At 44.3% G+C, this 20,000-nt stretch overlaps 1 protein-coding gene across 8 annotated transcripts in view; it reads left to right on the top strand.

The window, feature by feature from the left end:
• hoxb3a (homeobox B3a) overlaps positions 1–20,000 on the top strand; it is a 96,872-nt gene that overhangs the window by 44,705 nt on the left and 32,167 nt on the right. For 5 of the 8 annotated variants that reach the window (XM_087179297.1, XM_023426159.2, XM_087179295.1 and 2 more), the window contains exon 2: positions 1,836–2,180. The gene's annotated coding sequence lies outside the window, so the exon portion shown is untranslated. The other 3 variants (XM_023426164.2, XM_023426163.2, XM_023426161.2) reach the window with 3 other exon arrangements.

Genomic DNA, 20,000 nt, shown 5'->3' with positions numbered 1-20,000 from the left:
TCATTTCCATTTCGCTTTGCAGAGAGCATCACTACTTCCTCATCTCTCCTCTCGTGCAGGATGTCTTCAAAGTGAACGTACACATTCTACACAATAAATAATTCCACTTCATCTCAGTGTTGGTTTTGCCTACAACACGCAAAGCGACCTGACTTGAGAAATCAGGGGCCTCCGATGATTAATCTGTCCCCGCCCTGAGTGATCCTGGTACATTACGTCCTGTAATCTCGTTTTAAATCACAGAACGTCCCTCCGTTTCACTCCCGTTCTCCCGTTAATTTAACGGCTGCTCAGACTCGCATGCACCGGCCCGACAAAGAGTGTGGGACAGCCCCCTTCCTTCCTCCTCTGGTTCTGAAGTAAAAAAAAAAATTAAATAGCCTCTCGGTTCTTGGTCTTTTAATGCTTTAATGAGTGTAATTTTTGCTCAATTTCTTTTTTTCCCTATCGTTGTTTTCTGCACTGGTGCTGTGCGCGCATGTGTGTTTTATTTTTTATATATTACAAAAAGGGAGCAGGCCGGCGCCATAGCTCAAACCCTGACAACCAAATAGATAATCAACAAGACGAATGGCTTCTTTTGTAAGGCGCGGCTCCCGTATTAATTTTCATTTTCTTCTCTTAGAGCAGGTATCGAAAAATATAGAGCAAGAGGGGGGAGAACGAGAAAATAGCATTCCTCTCGATGAACTTTAAACAAAAAAACTGTGCCCCCCAAATTGGTCCGTTCGTATTTCTCGGCCCAGAGAAGATTCCCTATTACTTGTTGGTTGATTTCTCCCTGGGCTTCTTGCCGCAGAGACTCCCTCTGCCCATTTATCTGTTTTCTTCCTATTTATGAAAGGCTTCTCCAGCAAAACCGCCCTCCTATCAAACTGTATACCTAGATGTGCTCAAACACGCACACACACGCGCACTGCGCCAAAATGCATAAAGCTTTATACCCACTGTGACGGAATGAAAGCTTTAAACCTGCATTTCAACACATTTTACTCCGAAATTCGTCTGTTTTGCTTTTTATCTTCTTATTATGATGATGATGATGATGACGATTATTATTATTGTTTTTATTGTTTTGTTCTTGTCTCGAATATGACTGCTAATGTGCATTAACCTCCACTTGCTATATATATATATATATATATATATATATATATATATATATGAGTGTGTGTATATTTGTATATTGTGTGTGTGTATTTGGCCTATATAGCCAATGTTTCTTATGCGAGCTCCTCCACACACGCACATAGGCCACACAAACCCGCAGGCGGTGAACTTCTCCTCACATACCACAATATTTGTGTCAGGATGCTGTAATTGTGGCTACACACCAAATGTCCTATATTGGAGCTTGTAAAGAAACATCCCCTCCCCAGTATCTGCACACATGCGCTCACATTTGCGCCTCCACAATAACTCCTAAAGCCCTGGAGTATTCACGGTCCGAGTTGAAATAAATGAATTTGCGCGCGGGGTGACACCGCGCACAATAAAATCCACCAAGGAACCCTGACTTCTTTTAGTCACCTTTATCAGCCGGGGCCTTCTGCTGCTCCTTTGAATGGGATCAGATTTTTTTGTAAGAAGAATGACCCCCCTCCCCAATACACACACACACACACACACACACACACACACACACACACACACACACACACACTCCTCATCGCCACCCCTCTGAAAAAGTTCACAGCCATTATTTTCAGGACAGGGCAGAGGGGACGGCACCTCAAGAAAAATGCGAGAATTATACAAGAAAAATCATTAATCACGTGTTCTTCTTTTAACACTTCTTCTCCGTCTTCTCCTTCTTCTCTATTGTCACCCGACAGCCACACACAAGACCCCTTCTGCCAGGAGATACAGAGGGCAAGGAACAGACACAGACAGAGGAGAAGAAAAAGAAGACGTCTTGGAAGACACCCCCCCCTCCTCCTCCCTCCCTCAAACCCCCTCCTTACACACACATAAACACTCATACATACACCTCCCCTTCCCACGCACCACCAAGCTATTTTTACACCCCACAAGTATCCTACCATAAGAAAAAAACTTTTTTCTCTTTCATTGGAAAGAAAAAAATCCCTCCTAAGAAAGTCCAACAAACCAGTCACAGAGTCCTCCCGGCGCGAAAGAAGAAGATGGCCCCGAGGTCGCACAGAGTTCTGGCGTCCAAGGTAAGAGGCCTGCTAATTTCATTTTCTATCCCCTTCTCTGTTGTTGCCTCTCTCGCTCCTCTGTGCAGGAGAGGCAAATGCCAGCGAGCCAGTTTTTATGGTTTTATTGCCCCCGTGCGCATTTGGCGAGGTCAGGCGAAGGGGGCATTTATGGCCGTGGGAGCTTTGATTTTCGCGCGGGGACTTTTGGAGCTGGGTGTTTGTGTTGTGTGAGAGTGTGTGCGTGTTTTCTTGCAGTGCATACAGACACTGGCTTTTGTTTTGTTGTGCTGTTTTCCCCCTGAGTTTGTGCAACTGTTTCCGCTCCCCTTTGCCGCAGTGGTGTCACTTCTGTCTGTCACTCAGGAGGCCTCCGCTGCTGCAGCATCTGTTGTCTTGCGTGTGTCCTTTACGCACACGTTTATGGGAGTTGTTTTGAAGATTTTGGTGATTTTTCAGAACCATTTGAAGCTGTATTTTATTAATTTAATTTCATATGATGCAGTTTGATTTCCAGCTTAATGCACGAGGATAATTTAGAATGCTGTTAATAAATGACAGGATGGCCAAGTGAATAATTCCTGGTTCCCATGCATTTTGTCTTAGCTGTGCTTCTGTGGTTTAGGCCTATAGCGTTCAGTGATATAGTGTTGCAAGTTTGTGCGTGTGTGTTTTTTGTCGGCCAGGTGCAAACAAGCTACAGAGACTTGCGGTGAGAATATGAATAATACCGCGCTCAGTGGAAAGGGTGGGGGTGAAAAAGAAAAATTAGAAGAACTGGGGGAGCGCTGGTTAATGGATACTCTCTTGGTTATGCTCCCGAACAATTTAGCTGGAAAACAAACGATCTGCAAGGCTTTTGAAAATGAACTGCGAACGATCGCAGGTCGCCGTGCGCGCTCAGGCCTCCGGTATCTGCTGAGCCGAACAGCAGCGTCCCCAGGAAGCGCACTCACTCCTGTTTGACCCCTTCAGAAATCAATTTGGCCTGAATTAAAGATAAAAGGGCAGCGGTTCTGGTGGATGGGGCTCAGCCTCTCATGAGGACGCCGGCCATGACGTGATGCGATGCGTGGAGGAGAAAGAGAAACAAATGGCAGGAATAGAAGCGGCGGGTATCGAAGGAGAGGCAGAGCGGGAGATGGAGGAGGGAAAAATCGATGGTCGTGCAGGAGCAGCGGAATGGCCAAGCTGCGGCCACAGAGGGTTCAACCAGGGGACAGGTTTTTCTGACCGATGAGGTCCACTGGCTCTGAAGTCAGAGGCTGACCCCCCCGCGCATCCACACCATTCCAACCCCCACCACTCCTGGTCCCCCTTGACCTCGCAAGGCTGGAGGACCCTGCGCTCCGTCGGACATTCCCAGACCTCCGGAGGCCCCCGGGCCACTGAGTCATAACAACCCGAGTCCAGGGCACTGTAACCCAGGGACATGGCTGCGATATCTCTGCTCTCACACTCAGATAGACAGACAGACAAGCCAGCCACCTGGTCAGGGGTCAGCCACAGGCCACTGCTGACTGTTACTGAAATGGACTTATGATGATGAGACTGCAATGTGGAAAAACATATATGAGCTGTTTGGAAACATATTTTCACTGTTGTAATTACAATTAGTCCATAACTCTATCATACAGTGTTGTCATTTTTGGTAACTAATAACTTGGTACCTAATTCTCCTCTCTGTCTTCTAAGCACTCTAATGTAAGGTGTGGGATGTTCCTGTATGTTTTGGTACGGGAGGGTCAGACAGGCTGTCAGGCTGAAGCTGGACAGTATTTGGACAGACTGGGACCTTAATGTAAACAGAGCCTGCACCTCCTGATTGCCCTGTGCAGCCTTTTTAACTCTCCGGCTTGCTCCCGCCATGTCAACACACTCCAGTTCATGTTTAGTCAAATTCAGGACATGACATAGTACTATATGAATGAAATACAGAGGAATAAAATGCTGTTAATTTTACTATAAAACCGTGTAGTCATGAGAGCTGCAGCCTCCATTATATACTGGTGTAGGGCTGGTGGTTGCTGGTCGTTTTCCAGCCTGGTAATCTGACCTACAGCTGGGGGGGACGACTACTAATTAATCAGGGGAACAGTGGCATATATTTGTCCATTTTTCTCCACTTTGCCCCTGGTTGACATAAAATGGTTCCCATACAGCGTGTTGTAGTCCCCTTTATTTCCTATTTTAATCATGACATGATGAAACATCAGTATTACTGATGCAACCTCTCTTTGTTTACATTTTTCTTGTTGAGCAGTGAAGCTCTGCTCAGATCCAGTCAGACAGAATCATGTGGGAAATGTGTATTAAGGGGGATTTAAATTACTTTAACAATTCCCCATAAGTCATTCAGATTTGGACAATATGCATTACGTGCTCTGACGGTCGCTTTAAGGTCTGTTCAGTGGGACTCCTGACCATCCTAGAATCACACATGACATACTACATGTATTATTACTCAGTTTTCCATCTTGGCTCTGTGCTCTTCCAGTGACGCTACACTTTAGTTTCATAGTTCATTGATGTTTGGACCTAAATGCACACAGGAAGCAGGCACATAGTGATGGTACTTTGATAATCATAAAGAATGTCCAGAACTTACAGGCAGACAGAAGCATTGGGAAAAACCTCAGGAAACTGAAGAGACCATAAAGGATCCAGAGAGGAACAAAAGGGACAGGAGGGAAACATATCCAGGAAATGTCCCCTCTGGAGGAAGAGTTGGAGGATGATGGCGAAGCTGGATCCTCTCTGCTCTGGAGGCAGAGCAGGTCACTGGGGTCCAGAGTAGATCAATTAGATGGGGGCTGGACAGGCCAACAGGCAAAGCTGAGAACCAGGCATAATGGAGGCAGACCATTGGAGCACCGGACAGACAGCCTGGGAGGAAGTGGGAGGAAGTGAGTCACAATCTGTGATGGCAGGAACCTACCTCATCCAAGTTTTTGAAGTGTCCTGGTGTGTAGTCAGTGACGGGACTCTTTCCGCTTTATACTGGAGCCATTTTGGCAGCGGATTTGAAGATTCTCCATCTATAAGTTCCTCCACGATCCAAAACTGACAGGCAGCAGAAGCACTGAGAAAAAACTCAGGAAACATGAACAGGAACAAGGCAGGAACAAAAACAGGATCCTCCACATGAGCAACATGAAGGAAAGATAACCAGGAACTGACACAGATGATCTGACAGAGAGGGAGGGGAGCACACAGACTAAATACACTGAAGGCAGAGGTGATAGTGAACAGGTGAATCTCATCGGGGCAGGGCGGCCGATCAAACAGGTGGGAAACACATAAGGGCAGGAAGTAAAACAACCATGGTCATAAGAGTGAATAAGCTGAATTTCAAAATAAACAGGAAATGACAAAACAGAATCCAAACAGAGAGCCACACAGAGGGGCAGATCGTGTCATTTCGTGTGGTTTGCCAAAGGAGGAGGTCACCTGTCACACAAGGAAGTGCTGCACCAGGTGTGACAGATTCAAGTGTAGAGTAGATAAATTGTTTCCCATTTAAACTTTGCACATAAACACTATATGTGCCGGTGTTGTTTTTAAAGATGCAGACACAGCTCTGTATGGGGTGTGTTTGTCTTTAGATGACGTCTTTCTTATTTCTGTGACAGTCAGATGATCTTGTAAAAAGAGCCACAAAATCTGTGTTCAGAGCCGATGGGGCCACAAAACATGGGCCATTGATAGAGGATAGAGGATATGATCCCAGTTGTCAAGCTCTCTTATGTTTTTATTATTGTAACCATGACGACAAAGGTCCTCTAACCTTAAGGAAACACCAAGCTGTTTTTGTGCATGAACCGAACGGAATGGTGAACGTACACTTAACCGTGTGTTTACCTAAACCACGGGGGCACTGTTTGAGGAAACAGTCCGCAGGCTCCCAAGGGAACGTGGAGACAGAAAAAACCTGTATGGTCCTTCAAGTTGAAGGACGTGTTGGAGAGGCTGCAACTTTTAAAGGCCGCTCTACTCTGACTGCAGTTAAGTAAAGTTTGATGTGGTTATGTATTTCATCCTTGTGCTGTATTTTATACTTTGTGTTTGTATTGAATTGAACTAATTCTTGCAGGCTAAAGAGCGATTTTTACTCCAAACACATCCTCATGATGGGTTTTTATGTTTTTTCCAAAAAACCAAACACACTCGCATTTGCTATTTTGACTGAAGCCGAGGTGTGGTATTTAAAGCTTCCCTGCAGTTTTTGACAGTTAGTTGTGCAGTAGATTTAAGTGACAATGAGCTGGTCCACGTGTTGATTGTAGCTTGTACATTACAGCAGGTGTATGAGGACCAGCTGTACAGTAAAATGTCATGTATGTGATGTTTTGCTATTGGCTGGTTTGTAGTGCAGCAATAAGAAAGAAGGAGATGCAGAAAATACATTCAGTGTATTTGAGAGACTGTATACACAATAGCTTTCAGTAAGAAATGTTGCTTTCAGGTGACATAATGCTATAAATATATATATATATATATTTATATATATATACCCAGGGAAATGATGGGTCAAACCTGTAAGTATCAGTGCTGTAGCTTTACTCCTGAGTGATTTGGACAGAAATGTAGTGCAGTAGTTTGTAAAGTTTCTCAGCCTGAAACCTTGAATAGAGTAAATCTAATTTCGACCCTGAGCTCATGCAGGTTCATTAAAAACACTCTTGTTAAATTAAAACTCCTGCTGCTCCGCTGATGCATGAAAGCCCACTGAGCTCTTAGTTAGTGAAAGCAGACATTAGGTTAGTGATTTTAAGTCTGTTCTGTCCCTGTTTGTTGATACGTGTTGTTGTTTCTGCAGCTTTACAGCTCGTCCTGATGATTCTCTCACATCTTAAAGGAGATTTGTTTTTGTGATCTCAGTGGGATTAGCAGTTAAATAACTGAAGTAAAAGCATGAGGCAGCAGGAGTCTGTCCAGCAGGCAGATGTGAGCCATCTCTCCCTCTCTCTCTCTCTCTCTCTCTTTCTCTCTCTGACCTGTAGATTACACAGATCAGCTGCTTCTGCTTTACAGTTTGCTGTGGCTGAGATGTTTGAAGGCTTTGAACCAGCTGATGGAGCTGATGTTTCAGCAGCAGCTTTGCACAGTAAGCTGCAGGCTTCACACACACACACACACACACACACACACACACACACACACACACACACACACACACACACAATATGTTTCCACTCTGTGTGTGTGTTCACTGGTCCAATGATCACCATAGGCTATCACACATACTCACACACAACAAAAAACAATGGTTGCACCAACTTCTCTCTCTCTCTCTCTCTCTCTCTCTCTCTCTCTCTCTCTCTCTCTCTCTCCCTCTCTCTCTCTCTCTCTTTGGCCTGGGAGTCTCGCGGTGGTTTGCTAATTGCCAGACAAATCACCCCGCGTGCGTTTTTTCTTCCCTCGGACTTGTTGCAGCCGCTTTGCCCGAGAAATTTATTATTTTGGAGAGCGCGAGGAGCCGAGGAGGTCACGGTGGAGGCGCGCGGGCTGCAGGAGGAGGTCGTCACTGGAGATATATGGCTGCCAGGCTTTTCCTACTGCACCGTGTGTGTGTGTGTGTGTGTGTGTGTGTGTGTGTGTGTGTGTGAGAGAGAGAAAGAGAGAGAGAGGGAGAGAGGGAGCGTGCGAGCCATTTAAAAGTGGACATGTATTAAGTATTAAAGAGAGAGAACGAGAGAGACGAATAGTGGTTACCAAGTGGCAACACGTTTCTTTTCATAAGCCATGCTTTTGTAGTTCAACACGGTGGCTATGCTTTGTATTGTAACAATATTCAGTAGGTAATTTATATTATCAAATAGTTATTTTCAACGATTTAGCCTATTTATTAATAACTAGTTTAGATGTGATCAAATCAGCATCCTCATACAAAAAACACTTTGAAAACACAAACTGTAAATCTGGTTAGTGAACTCTGAGTCATTTCTTCCTCCTGACCATCTAAAAGAGTTTAAACTGCAGTTTAAACTGCTATTGAAAAATTGTTTCCCTCTTTTTGTTTTACATCAAATCTGCAGTAGAATCACAACCTGGCAACCCAAATACTTCGTATATTAAGGCATTACGGTGTGTTATCAATGATTAAATAATAATAAATACATTCTCATGATTAATAAATCATACATATGCCCATTTGTAATCCCCCTTCCTTTATTGCATTGTGAAGCTGCCGTTGAGCAGCGTCAGGACTCTGATGCTGCTCACAGTGAATGGAGACGAGCCGTCCTGCAGCGTGATGATCCCACTGTTGTTTGTTACCGCAGCGCTCATATCCATTAGATGTGAATGATAAATCGGCTTCCGTGGCCTGTCTTAATAGTAATGGCGGGGCATTAGGCCTGCGCGAGCTCATTGATACCACAGTATTAAACAACCCCACTGCCCCTCGTTACCTTTCACTTATCAATATCCTAATGACGAAGACGCGCTGGCTGCCGGATGATAACAGCTAATCTGAGACACAAAGATTACAGCTCGGATTGTGAAAATGTAGCCTCTCAGGTTTGATTTCAGTTTTTCATATTTACAGCCTATAAGGTGCGTGAATTTACTTCAGGTCATGGGCTAATTTAGATTTAGAGCGTAGAGGAACAAGAAAAAATTAAAAAGCCAAAAACACCACAATCACGACAGCACAATTGATTTACACGTTTTTTTTTTTACCTGATGATAATTTACATTAATGGTAAATAAAAAACAAACATTGGCCAATAGGTGAGGCGCAAAAAGGGAAATGCAGGATTCACTCTATAGGCTATATTACAGAACTTTGCTCATCTTGTTCCATATTTATAGCCAATGTAAAATATACACCATATTCAATGTGGTTGCAAATGCAGATTTTGTTGCAAAATATTTATTTTAGCAAACACACTGGTGCTTTGTGGCCTGCATTAAAGAGCACTTGTCAGTTCATTGTGAAGTGCAAGAGCGTCAGTATGAAGACAAAGGCATTTGGCCACAATGTGTTAGAGCACATCCAGAGGGCTGTTCATATTGTTATACTGTTGGTTGTAAATCTAAGGTCTGAATCACAGTGAAACACTCCCCAACAAGTGTAAATGTAAAGCACATACAGTGTAATTGATCTGTAGCTACTGTAACTCAGCAGGCTCTCTACCGGCCTTTATAAAGTTAACAATGGCGGGACAGTTTCAAGACGCTCCGAAGTCAGACATGACAGGATCAATGTCCTGACACGTCTGACAACAAAACAGTCACAACAGCCCATTAAAAAGCTCTGCATTTCCTATTTAAAGCAGCAGCGCACACGGACGGCTCCTGGCTCCTTTTCATCATATTCATAAAACACAGATGCAATACAAAAAAAACAAAAAAAAAAAAAAACCTTTTTAATTACGCAAATGTTATTGGCTATTGATTTTTGATTGGTCCTTTAACATTCAGGAGAGAGCAGGGGGATGTCTGCAGTTGCAGCTCCATGACGGGGAAATACCTCACGTCTCGCGCACAGGAGGAATACTATATTTCAAAAAAGCGGCAGTGCGCGTGCTGCCGCGTCTCCAAACAGATTTACGAGCCGCAGTAAAAAGGCGCGAAGATGTCGGGGCTCGGTAAATCAATCTCTCTCTGACCGGCTCTTTTTTTCTCACATCAGTCTCTAGCCTTAAATATAATAACACCAACACCAACAACATAATAATGATAATAATGATAATAATGATAATAATGATAATAATAATAATAATAATAATAATAATAATAATAATAATAATAATAATAATAATAATAATACTTTCTCTGGTGGTGTAATATGTAGCCACTTCATCACGCCGTGGACACTTTAATTTTACGGCCATTCTACATCTTAACAAAGAGACATTTTCAGTTTCTCTCTTTTTTATTCAAAGCCTTGTTAATCATTAACGAGGAGGAAGAATTTACCTGTCCTAATCCATCATGGAGCAAGAGACCCCCCAAGATCCAAAGAACTCCAACATCACTTCAATTAGCCTGTTGGCTTTTAGTAGCTATTATTCTGCGCCTATAATAAATGTTGAAATAAGCATTTAGTAAAACATAGCCCGTAGAATCACACATTAATGATCAGGTTTCAGATATTTTTATCAAATATGTCTCCTTTTCTTTTCATGATATTAAATTATTAACATGTGGATATTTGCTATAAAGTGATCCAGTCCTACATCTCGTTTCTTTCTCTCACTGAGTGCTTTATTATGATGGTTACACGCTGTGGCTGCAAGTTATTCCTTTTTGCTTGATTCTACAACCCCCGCCCAACATAGCCGGGATGTTTATGCTGTTGAAGACCATTGTTGTATCTGTAATAGCTTTGTATGCGACTGTGCCAAGTTTATAGAGCTGATTCGTATTGTTGTTGTCAGGCCGACCCATGCAGGTCTCTGCTGCGACTTATCTTAGCTGTTGTTTCACACTGTGATTGCCATAATTTATGGCCGTCATTACAGACGCCATCATCACCACCGCAAATGTTTGATTTCAATCTTATTGTGGGTAAAAAAAAAAAAAAAGAAAAAAAAAGAAAATGTCAGGGAAGCGCTGCGGTGCTCGGGATGAAGTTTAAAGGAGCTATCTGTGCGTTTTTAGCGCATCAAAAACAAGTAATAAATAAATGAGCATCAGACCGTTTCACTGATAACACGTTTAAAGCAGCATTTGTTTCCTTCTTGATAATTATTTTTCCCTCTGTCATCAGGGAGATTAGACTGTATTTTTAGAAACAACTCCAAAGCGGTGAATTGGTTTCTGACTAATTACATTTGATATTAAACTATTTATCTGGACTCACAATTGTTTCAAACTGGCTACATAAAATTTAAAAGAAAATTGCTTTGGTTTTAATGGACACCGCTGATGAACAGCGCAGCACTTGACTGGACTTAAAAGAGGCTTATTCCAGCATGTGTACCTGGAGGCAGGTTGGTGTTGTGGCGGTTTTAAAAGCCTCTGTGTTCCTGTGGAGGAGGAACAGTGTTGGAGCCGCTGCGGCCCATTGTTTGACCTTGAAGTGTTTCTTGTGGTAGCAACTCAGCAGCTATAGGTTACAGCCGTGACACAGCCTCGCAGTCTCCGCACTGAGTTCTCGGGAGTCTCCGGCTCCATTGTCCTGCTGGAGGCGGCTCGGGCTCTGGAACCGGGAGACGCGGCGCTCTAAAAGGATTCCGACGGTCTATTGTTGCTGCCCTGCACGGCCTCGCGACGGGTGGTTTTGTCTCTCCGTTGTTTCTTCATCTGTCTCACCCCCCCCCCCTTCTTCTTCTTATTTGTGCCTCTTTAATATCTTTCTATCTTGTGTTTATGTTTGACTCCATCTCTTTTTCTAACAGCTCTCTTGTCTGTCCGTTACCTGAATAAATGGCTCCTTCTGAATGAATTACTGTTGGAGCTGCAGCCACGAGAAAAAAGAACTTGTTCATGGGATAAAAGAAGCTGCGCGTTTGGACAATTTAGTGCTGATAAAATATTAGATCCTGATTCATATTTTCATAAAAGCCGGTTTTATTTCGACTTCTAATTGGACTTACCAGACAATGACACACTTGGCTCGAGTCTGTGCTGCTGTTAAATATTTATTTTAGCTTAAAAATAAACTGTGCTGTGACGCACAGTCATCACGAATATGTCCCATTGTTGAAAACAGATCCGCTGAAATATAAGACAGGACAGTGTCAGGGCAGGAATCCCCCCTCGTTCTGCCGAGTAACGGCGAGCAGAGGAAGAGATGACAGTGAGGAATAAGGAAGAAAGAGTCCGCGGCGTGCAGTCATTTTTAAAAAGAACATAGTTGGTGACAATCATCTTTTATCTCTCTCTCTCTTTCTCTTTCTGTCTCTCTCTCTCTCTGTCTGTTGTACACCTCACAGTTTGCCGCGCGCACATTAACACACAGCGCACATTCCCTCCCATCGAGCAGCTGAGAGGTGAACACAAGTTCTCTCTGACTGTTTTTATGTTCATATTTTAAACTCTATCACACAGCACTCCCGGATTCATTCCCCCACCAAGTGAGAGGCGCACAGATACCCCCCCACCCCACCCTTACCCCACACCCCCTGCCCCAGCGCGTCACGTGATTCATTAAATAATTAATGCAGAGGTTAAAGAATAGATATGTATTCGTCAGGGATGTGATAGTAAGGCATGGTGCTCCTCCAAGTGTGTGTGTGACGTGGAAAATTCAACTGTCCTTTAAAAAAAAAAATACAAGCCCCCCTATAGCAGCGGAGAGAGGGGGAGAGAGAGAGAAAAGAGAGAGGGAGAGAGAGAGAGAGGGGGGAGAAGAGGAGACACCGAGAAACGCCAACAGAGAGAGAGAGAGGGGAAGAGAAAAGAGAGAAGGAGGCTGCAATAAAACAAATTTGGACGGGCGTGCGTCTTGTGGGTCGTTGTGGACACCGTGAGTATTGCGGAAGGAAAGGAAGGGGACTGCATGGGGGGAAAGCACACATCTTCCTCCTCATCTTCGCCGCCGCTGCGCCGCCTTCGCCCGCATCCCTCTCACTGAATCATTTTAACATCGTTGGTAAATATGCCCCAAAAATACCCATCTTTCGCCGTGTTTTCTCATCGTGCATGTTGCTGTATAGTGTTGTTTACACATGACCCCCCACCCATCATCATCAGCCATTGTTTATAGGTTGGAAGCCGTGCAGCCGAGCAGCCTGCAAACCAGAGAGAGAGAGAGAGAGAGAAAGAGGGAGAGAGAGGGAGGGAGGGAGAGAGAGCCGGAGCAATGCAATGTTAGCCGATGGCTGTTTATAGTTTAAGACGCACTTGGATATTCTTCTCCATCTTTCTCCCATCACCTCCTGTCTGCCTCTACATCTCTCTCTATCTGCCTGCCTCTGTCTATCCCTCTCCCTCCCTCTCTCTTCCCCTCTCTCTCTCTCTCTCTCTCGCTCTCTCTCTCTCTTTTTCCTAGCTAGCTACTTCTCTTGATTTATAGTGAGGCAGGGTGTCAGCGTGCGGCCGGGGCTGCCATTGTGTGTTTGTGAGGTAGTGCTGTTGTTTATGGCGGGGCCCGCGATAAATCATGTTTTCCTCCGCTGTGGGAAGACGGTGGGGAAAAATGACGGTCGATGGACCGATGATGCACCGGAACTAGGAAGAAGAAGGAGAGGAGGAAGAGATCTCAGCTCTGTCGGTTCTCCTCCTCTTTCTGTTCCGGCTCTCCTCCTTCTCTGTAACTGCTTGTCCTTTTCCTTCATGCCCTCACACACACACACACACACACACACACACACACACACGCCCCCGCTTTTTATACTTGATTATAACAAGGGGCGTTTTATTTTTTCTGCTCAGTATGACAAGTAGCTGGCTGTAGCTGCGGGTCTTGAATTACTGCTGCGACCAATTAACGGGAGATTTGTTTAAATGTGGCTCACCGGGTCCGCCTCGGCCGCCATGAAATCTCATAAAAAGGAGCTGCCGGTCAGGGAAACCTCATCTGTCTGAGCAGGATGTGTGAGTGAATCCGAGCAGCTCAACCACGGTAGCCAGGCTGAGGAGCTGCATGGTGCCGGTTTGAGTCCATGACTTCTGCAGGCCCTGCTTTTAACTGCAAATCTCTGCATGTGCAGGAGCTCTGCAGGCACAGCTTTGGAATTTAGCTATATTAATGTCACCAACACTACCAGCAGTGATACTGTAGTAGCCTACTGAGCCCTCTGCTGCAGATGATTTTATTTAGAGGAGACCAGAGAATCCAGCTCACTTTATGGATAAAACCAGTCACTGTGTGCACGAACTCTGGGTTTATTTTTTAGAAGTTGTTTTTTTCTCCCTCTTTCTCCATGCATTTTTTTTCAATGTGTTTTCTTTGGATGCTTGAAGGAATGGAGCTGGGCGCCATTATTCATGTCAGCACTCAGCGTCTCTGCTTTTGCTCAAATTCTTCGCCCTGAATCAGACCTCCTTCTTCTTCTTCTTCTTCTTTTCTTCTTATTCTTCTTCTTCTTCTTCTTCTCTTCTTCTTCTTCTTTGAATTGGTTGAGGAAACAAGATGCAGACACCGGAGGATTTTTTTTAATCTCCTCCACGTTTATATTCACATGTCGCATATCAAATTCAGTTGCATTCCTTATTTACATTCTTCGGGCTGTACGGAAAACCAAACGTGTAGTGACTCAATGAGACACAGTGAATTGGTTGTGGTATTTTTAGCCTTTTCCCATTGGCAGTGGAAGGTAGGATGGGCTGAGGGGGTGGATTGGAGTAAATGTAATTTCATCGGCTAACCTCATAACTCACTGTAGTAGATGACGCTTGTGTGCTGTTGTATTTGTTGTGTGAAGCCAGCTGGTAATATATGCAAAGTGCAAAGGACAGTGAACTCAGCATCAGTTACATTTATTATATAAATACAACATCAGCTTGCAAAACACAATTCTTTATAAACAATCCATTGATAATAATAACAATAACAACAACAATAATAATAATAATAATAATAATAATAATAATAATAATAATAATAATAATAATAGAGGATGTAACTCATCATATTGTTGGATGGATGTGCACAGAGAATTACTTTACTGGACTTTTCTGCACCCCCCCCCCACACCCCATCACACCACACCGCCCCGTGTCTCTCTCTCCCTACTCGACCATCTCTACCAGTGTAAACCTTAGTGTAACCAAATTAGAGCGGCTCCGCGGCTTCCCGTCACATAATAATGGCAGGAGCAGGAAGAGGCAGCGCTTTTCAAAATGTGTATTTCTTCTGTCCGCCGCCGTGTCAAAAACAATATCCCGCCTCATTTCTGTGGACAGAGAAAGAGCCGGAGAGAGAGAGGGGGAGAGGGAGAGAGAGCGGGGGGAGTGACAGGATTTTTTCATATATATTTATATATTTCGCTGCTATCTCGACCTCATATCTGATTTGGGTGACATGGAAGCGCTGGGAACACATTTCCAAAAACAGCGGCCAGGCTGACACACACACTGAAGGTAGGTTTGAGCGTGGCCCTGCGCTGAGGGGAAGTTTAGAGTGAGCACACTTGGTATATGAAATCACAAGTTCCTACCTATAACACTGCTGCATTAAAATAGTCCTGAGTGTCACAGTGAAGAGGACGCGGCTGCAGAAGCATAAGGCGGTTTATCTTATCTTATCTCAGGCATGTGTCCACCGTTAAGTGTGTTTTGTCTGCCGAGATAGTTCCACATCAAACCCGGTTGAAATAGTTCAAATATTTGAAACGGTGTTGAGAAATGATATCACTGCCTGTCTGACATCCATTATAGCTGCTGCTGCTGCTGCTGCTGCTGCTGCTGTCCACGCTGCAGGAGGGAGATATTAACTCCTGTGAGGCCTCGCCGTGTTCACAACCATCCCTGCTCCCGCTTCACTAAATACAAATCCACATAGCTGCTGCATTAGCTTGTTATTTAGAATCAGATGTGGTTGTTACAGAATGAAAACACAGAGAGGTTAATGTGTTACTGCAGTGTCGTCAAACAGTCACTGACCTATTGTGACACATCTGAGGCTGAAATTAATGTTTACACCGAAACCTTCTGCATCTGCAGCATTATCCGCTCATTGTGACGTCAAGAGAATAAAAGAGGCAAATGAAAATGTTAGCTGCCTATAATGAGCCGGCTGATTTGTTTTTGTGTAGATTGTAATAGGCTACAATACTTTTCTTCTTACTTGTTGTCTTTGTTGCGCTGGAGCGGAATCACTGACAAAGATTTTTGTTATTGAACTGCGCTTTACTCTAAAATGTCCTGCACATTTAAAAACAGTGCAAAATCAGTTAGGAGAGAGAGAGTCTTGTATTGTACCGTGTTGTGTTTGCTGCTGGTCTAACGGATCATTACACTGACCCCTTTAAATCCATTTGAAATCTTGTTATAAATCTTAAGAGCTGAATGTTCTCAGCTCTGTGGTCCCTCTATGCAGATGCTGAAACACTAGGCTAAACAAACAAGGCCGATACACACATAAAATGGACATATGTGCATGTGGTCAAAGACAAGTTCGGTGCAGACCCACGCGTCTGGAAGAGGCACGCGGACAAGTCTTCACACAAGGCGCATCTTCCCACTCACTACTGCACTTTGGCAGCCATATTGTCCATTGTCTTCACAGTTTTTTTCCCAAGCATGTATAGCCTCTCTGTCTCTTTCTCCCTCTCTCTCTCCTTCTTTATATATGCGCGCACACACACACACACACGCACACGCACAAACACAAATATATATATATATATATATATATATATATATGTCTGCGCGTGTGTGTGTAAGCAGGGCTATTGTGTGTGTGTGAAATTTATTAAACTAATAAATAAAAAACTGTTTTTATTGGGACTACCTTTGCTCTCTGAGCTTTGCTGCAAATATTGTAAAAAGCAGAAAGGCGAAACAAAAGAAAAGCTGAAGGCTAAAAAAAAACCCTTTCAAAAGTAATAATGAATCCAATGAATGAAATAGCACTGTGGATGTTTCCCATATCCATAACATTGGTGCTTATTGCTCCAATCCTCATCTAACCGATAAAACTCCGCGAAGTCCATTTAACGTTAACGGCTTTACACGTATAATAGTCGCTTGAAGATAAAACAGGTTTAAATTTCTCGCTGAATTAAAGGGAAAAGGCAGAAACCGTGAGAGCAGCGAAAGCAGGGTTCGGGTTGGAGCGGGGACTCTTCCGAAAACAGTCGAACATAAATCAAGAGAAGCGCGCGGCCTCATAAATCTGCAGCTGGACGTTAACAAGCCAAAGATTTAAGTGAAGGGGGAAATAATGTTCACAGCACAAATGACTGTCTTTAAATCAAGACGGATATTTTCGAAAAAATATTAATACTACTAATATAATAATAATAGCCCAATAATAACAATGTTATTATTATTAATATTATTATTATTATTATTACTAGTAGTAATACAATAATAATAATAATACAAATAATAATAACAATAATAATAACAATAATAATAACAATAATAATAATAATAATAATAATAATAACAACAACAACATTGTTATTATTATTTGGTGTAGTAGGCCTATTAGTATTTAACCTATAGCATGAATGGCCTTATCTCTTACAGGCTGCAGATATCCAGTCTCCAGATACTTCCCGGGCTTTTCCACGCCTCGCGCGCAGTGATGAACGGAAATAAATCAGTATCAGAAGCCTCGTGCTAACTCCTAATCGTCAGTGATTCAGAGCGCGTGCAGTTTTAACAGCTGAAACCGTATTCAAGAGCTCGCGGGCTGCGACTCTCAACCGGCAGAGAGCAGAAAACGAGAGCGATAAGAGAGAGACCGTGAGCTGCTGAGCCGGAAATGTTTCCGCGATGAGGGGAACGGGCAAGAGCTTCTCCCTCTCCGTCCTCTGTCTTTTTATCATGGCGGGAACAAACCAAAAATAACGTGGAAATAACAAAGCGCTTTCGTTTGACTGAACTTCTGTCTTTCTCTTTCTCCCCCCGTTCCTCGCTTTATCTCTTTCTCGCTCTCATTACGTGTGTGTGTGTCTGTGTGTGTGTGTTAGTGAAGGCATGTACGTGTGGGCAGATAACACTAATAACCTGCTCACAGACAGAGAGAAAGACAGAGAGAGAGAGAGAAAGAGAGAGAGAGAGAGAGAGAGAGAGAGAGAGAGAGAGAGCGCAAAGCCGCCAAGCTAGTCTGTTTGAGATTTATTTCATCTGAACTATATCCATTTTAGCAGTGGATAACAGTGAATACCGCGAGAACAGCAGCACTCACAAATACTCAGGTACACTACACTAACATGTCCAGGACCAATGTTTTGTCTTCACGCTGACAAGTTGCATTTTAATCATATTAATGTTATGTCCCATAAAATAGAAATGACCTTATGTTTCCGAACGTTGTTTTAGTTTAGTTTTTGATATTCTTTTATTTTGTATGAACCTCAGTGTGGATTAATGGACCTACAACACAACTGCCGTGACATCTGTGTGTGGTTAAGTTTTCGCTCATCATGTAGGAGGGGTTGAAATGAAACTAGCCTATATGGTTATTTCATTCATTAAACTATTTGTTATTTTACAGATTAATGTAAAGTGTTGACCGTGGTTTTATCCCCGTCACATTATTGGAAGCGAGCTCCGTGGTTTGACGGACAGGCCTACAGGCTGTAGCTTCTATTCTACCTGTGAATGTGTAGCTGCTATAAGCAGCTTCCCCGTGTGTGGACTCACAGATCAAAGCACTGCGGAGTTTCTCCTTTTCCTCTCCCTTCTCTCCTTCCTCCTCACCTTCCTTCTGCTCTGATCGCTCGCAGTTTGACTCCATGTAATAACCAACACCTGGCAGGACGGACAGGCGGGTCACGCTGAACCTCGCTAACCCCCCTTGCTCACCTCAACCAACCCCCCCCCCCATTATTGGACAGGAACAAGAACCAGAACCCTCCTCCTCCCCCCTCTCCCCGACTCCCCAGGATCTCGCGACCTGTCTAAGCTGTCAGTCAGCAGCCCGGTTCAAAAACAGTTCATGGTGTCAGCTGGCCTGTCCCGCAGCAGCCAGAGGTCCGAGCAGAGGTCCGGCGGAGAGAGAGGGAGAGGAGGGGGAGAACCAGGTTAACGTAAATTAGATATTCCATATTTTTTGCGCATGGAGGGGAAATCTAGAATATCTTGGTATGTAAAGGTTAAAGGTCAACGTGCACTCAAGGCTAGTTAGCAAAGTAGCAACCGAAGAACAACAGTGTTTTTGGGTGAGTTTTTGAAACGCTGACCAGATGATACCAACAGACAGGAAGGAAGGAAGGAAGGAAGGAAGGAAGAGACGAGTAAAAGAAGAGAGTGAATGTCAGAGCACGAGCCTTCTGTCTCTTTTAGTGAAGTGACAGAAGAAGATATAGAAGAGGGCGAAAGAAAGGGGCAAAGAGAGGTAGAGACAGAGGAGAGGAGCTCGGGGAATACACGGCGTCACGTTCAATCCAGAAAAGCTTTTACACCGTGGTGCTGTCTGGCCAGGACGCACCGGCCCGCTGCTGCACGGGGGAAATTTCGCAGCACAGGCAGAGGAGGGGGTGGGGAGGGGGGAGCGCGCGCACGCTGTGTGTTTTTTAGGGTAAAGTAGCACCGCGAGCCCCAGACCGAGCAGTCCCCGTAAGCCAGTGCTGTAGGTAGGCTTTAATTGTTGGAGCTTTACGTGACGTTATATTATGTTGCACAGGCGTTTCAGGCTACAGAGGCTACACCGGTGTTATAGCAGGTAACAGTGCGGTTTAAACGCCGGGGTTAACCGGCATGAAGGCGGTTTCAGAGCCGACTACACGATAGAAAAGAGCCAAGCTTTCGGGCCGACTGCGCGTAATTACGCAGCCGAAATTAGTGAAAAATACATCCGAGGTTTTCAGAGAAGGGATACGGTGATCTTCTTTCCTCCAGCCGGTGTGTGTCCGTCCGCGTCCACAAACAGACCGCATCCAGGGAATAAAAAAAACAAACAAGGAGCAGCAGCAGGAGATCCAGGAGGAGAGACGCCGCCGACAGAGCAGGTACGGTCTGCTGGGATGTTTCTCGCTCAGTGTCCCGGTGTGTGTTCCCGAGGCGTCCCCATCCCACGTGCTCCACCGCTCGACATGTCATTAATTATCTGTTGTGTGACCGTGGTCTTCTTCTCTCCAACTCGCCGAGGTATCCGCGGGATGTGCAAACTCCATTGCTAGCCAAAACTTTTTTTTTTGAGTGTGTGTGTGTGAGTGTGTGAGGGTAGTTGAAGACAGATGCCTCAGAATAGGTAACAGACAAGAGGGTGAAGAGGGCGCCTCGCCATGTTCTCTCTCTCTCTCTCTCTCCCTCCCTCTGTATCCCCCC

Source organism: Seriola lalandi, unplaced genomic scaffold, assembly GCF_002814215.2.
Source record: "Seriola lalandi dorsalis isolate HSWRI2012SDOR001 ecotype SW California unplaced genomic scaffold, Sedor1 jcf7180002054816, whole genome shotgun sequence".
NCBI lineage: Eukaryota > Metazoa > Chordata > Actinopteri > Carangiformes > Carangidae > Seriola > Seriola lalandi.
Note: the sequence above shows the minus strand (reverse complement) of the source record. Positions and strands in the feature narration are given on the sequence as shown.